Source organism: Sinocyclocheilus anshuiensis, unplaced genomic scaffold (genome assembly GCF_001515605.1).
Source record: "Sinocyclocheilus anshuiensis isolate Anshui unplaced genomic scaffold, SAMN03320099.WGS_v1.1 scaffold338, whole genome shotgun sequence".
NCBI lineage: Eukaryota > Metazoa > Chordata > Actinopteri > Cypriniformes > Cyprinidae > Sinocyclocheilus > Sinocyclocheilus anshuiensis.
This window is the reverse complement of record NW_015542339.1, coordinates 984,712-988,228: the sequence shown is the minus strand read 5'-3', so window position 1 is coordinate 988,228 and position 3,517 is coordinate 984,712. Positions and strand designations below refer to the sequence as shown.

Sequence of the window (3,517 nt, the reverse complement as noted above, 5' to 3'; positions counted from 1 at the left end):
GCATTTTGTGTCCCTCGGGAGTTATAGCTGGTTTGCAATGACACGAACGCGAGTAGATATAACAGGACTTTATTTTAGAGTGAACTGTCCCTTTAAGGATTCTGTCATTTGTGAGTTGTATCAGGCGCGCTTCATTAAACCAGGCTGCCAGAACATTATTATTGTGGGCGTTTCTTCATTACTTCAGTTCAAAACTGAGGAAAAGCTCTCAGTAAACATAAATGGGAAGCGCTGCTGGAACCAAGATCATTGTGAAACAGACCTCACCAGCAATTTGTGCGTTATAGATGACAAAGACGAAGATACAGGTGGGTAAATGACTTGAAATACGTGCATATTATAACGGTCTATTGTTGTTTTATTTCCGTAAAGTTTTACTTGAAGATAAACTACGTTCATTGTCTACTCTGAATGGCTTGCAAGAAACGAAATGATTCGTATCTGTTGCATGTATAGCGAAAACGTATTAGTTTGTCCTACAAAAAGTATGTTTTAAAAGTAATAAAAAATGCATTTAGTCATTAGGCTACAACCATCAATATATCCTGAGACATTTCAAGTGATTATGGTAATTTTTTTTTTAAGTAGCCTAATAATAACACGTTTGTAGAGTTTAGTTTAAATGCTTTTGCGTTCAAGTTTACTTCACTTCTGTTCTTACACCACAAGAAACTGCATTACTGCAAAGATCATCCCTTTTGCACAACGTCAAATAAGCGGTTTTGCAACAAAAACGTTCATTCTGTTTGAACAACTTTTTCCAAAGCTTCTAAACGCAGTGCTAGACTCATTCATCAAATTCACTTTGTAAAACACTTTATATAAAATGACAATAAATGACAGTTTTGTTGAGGATCACGTTATATCTTGGACGGCTGTCATTGCGTCTTCAACCACGTGGACTTCTCTTGGACGTCTGTTTTGATTTTTTTTGTGGGGGGGGACAGAAACCGTTGCAAACCTTTTCAGTGCTGTAGCTTAATATTAAATATAAGCAATCTTGCTAACTTCTATGCAATTTAATTCGACAAGCATTACATGAGTGAAAGTTTAACTGGGTAAGAATTTCAGAGTTTCTGTGCTTTAGTTGTGCAAAACGTGATGATCCAAGTCAGGGGTGCCCAAACTCGGTCCTGGAGGGCCGGTGTCCTGCAGAGTTTAGCTCCAACTTGCCTCAACACACCTGCCTGGAAGTTTCTAGTATGACTAGTAAGAGCTTGATTAGCTGGTTCAGGTGTGTCTAATTGGTGTTGGAGCTAAACTCTGCAGGACAACGGCCCTCCAGGACCGAGTTTGGGCACCCCTGATCCAAGTTATCTCTAGACTAGCCTATGTATCTCATGGACTTCAATGGAAGGAAAGAAAGCTGACCTTTTGCACGAATGAGTTCACATGGTGAATGCCGCTTTGCTTTTTTGTGACTATAGTGAACAAATAGTGCAGAATCCTAATTAGTAATTAAAATTTAACATTATTAAAAAAATCTACAAAAATCTAGTTATTTCCAGTTTTAAATGACAAGAAATTGATTTTTAATGTGATTCAATAAAACGTCATTTTCTACTTGTAAATAATTAGCTAAAAGTGTTTAAAAAGTATGGTGTTTTGAGAGCTAAGCTTAATCTAAGAGGGAACTATATGCACTCAAATGGGAAAAATGTTAACATTCATTAATATCTCATCGTAGTCATTTCACATTTTGAAGACTGACTTGTATAACCCTCGTGAAAAATGTCCAATAGCGTATTTTTAATATTTATCAGTGTTGGGGGTAATGCATTATACAGTAAGTAACACAAGTTATGTAATGAGATTACTTTAAGTAACTAGTAAAGTAACGCATAACTTTTTTTAATTTACAAAAAATTATATTTTTTAAAATAAGTAACGCAAGTAACTTTGTTTTCCCATTTATTGACTGACCGCTCTCCTGTCCCCACATTGAGAAATCATGCGCTGTGTGAACATGCGGTGTTTCTGTAGTTCTAGACTAAATATCATCGTGCATTTACTCAACTCACTTGTACAAAAACAGTTTCATTATTTCATCAAAATGAATAAAAACAGTGAAATGCAAACTCGGAATACGATGCAAACCTGTAATAGGGGCCCAATTAAAACTGTTAAATAACACAAATATCCTTTATGTATTTAATCCTTTTTTATAAACCAATGTTTATGCTGCTGGCCTTCAATGATCCAATTCAACCATACTAATAACCACACCATTTCCTTCAGCCTGAGGCTTATTCTTTTCACTTTTGGTGTGAAAGGGCTTTTACATTTGCCAAAAATGGATTTTCATATTAAAAGCAAGCAAGAAAGCACATCCCAGATGTGAAAAAGTAACGGAAAAGTAACATAACGCATTACTTTCCATAAAAAAAGTAACCAAGTAACGCAATTAGTTACTTTTTTTTTAGGGAGTAACACAATATTGTAATGCATTACTGGTTAAAGTGTGATGCTGAATGTACTGACAAGCATTTATCATTAAAAATATACTTTATTATAATTTCTATTAACTTGAATGTCATGTATTTAAAAATATTTGTAATTATACATTTGCAATTTAGACTTTAAATGTAATGTTAAAAACACACTACAGTTAATATATAATCAAGTACTTTACATGTGCTTTAAAACCCGACAAATTAATATTAAAAGAATGATTTAAAATGTACTTCTTAAAGTAAAACTTTGATTAATGCTGTTTAAGCGTTAAACATGAATGTTTCTCTTTAAGTGCCCTTTTATTCAAACTGCAAGTGTTTTTTGTAAATATACTTTAAAGATTTGAAGTGCACTACAGGTCTGCATTCAAAACAGTTAAAGGGACAGTTCACCCAAAAAAGAAAAATTGTCATAATTTACTCACCCTCCCCTTGTTCCAAACCTGTATGAGTTTCTATCTTCTGTTGATCACAAAAGAAGATGTTTTGAAGAATGTTGGCAACTGAATATTTGATGGTAGCCATTGACTTCCATATTATGGAGAAAAAAAGAAAAACTATGGAAGCCAATAGCTATCAATCATTTTGTTTCCAACATTCTTCAAAATATCATCTTTTGTGAAGCTCATACAGGTTTGGAACAACATGACGGTGAGGAAACAATGACAGAATTTTCATTTTTGGATCAAACTTGGTCCTAAATTTAAAGCCCTAAAGTTAAGAATAAAGCTTTTTAAACAGTACTTTTCAGCAATAACATTACAACAATCTTCGGTAAGACCTGTTTGTTGTATAACTTGTGCATAATACTGTCTGTTATCTACTTTAACTTCACTTATAACACTTTCACGTATCGCAAGAGCGAAAATGCATTCAGAGGAAAAATTTACTATCGAAACGGTTAACTGCAAATGTTGCGAAAGCAAAAGCACTTTATTTGGCATTCCGGAAGTAGATGCAATTAGGAATCATTGGTTAAGATTTATTTACAACAGAACAGCACAACCTAGATGTTCGAATTTGTGCAACTCATTTTATGGACGACTTTTTTTTTTTTTTAACCT

General features: G+C 33.9%; 1 protein-coding gene across 1 annotated transcript in view; it reads left to right on the top strand.

Moving 5' to 3' along the window:
• The first annotated feature begins 175 nt into the window (after nt 1-175).
• LOC107691183 (semaphorin-3D-like) overlaps nt 176-3,517 on the top strand; it is an 89,001-nt gene continuing 85,659 nt past the window's right edge. The window contains exon 1 of the mRNA XM_016489680.1: nt 176-308. The gene's annotated coding sequence lies outside the window, so the exon portion shown is untranslated. The remainder of the gene's footprint in view (nt 309-3,517) is intronic.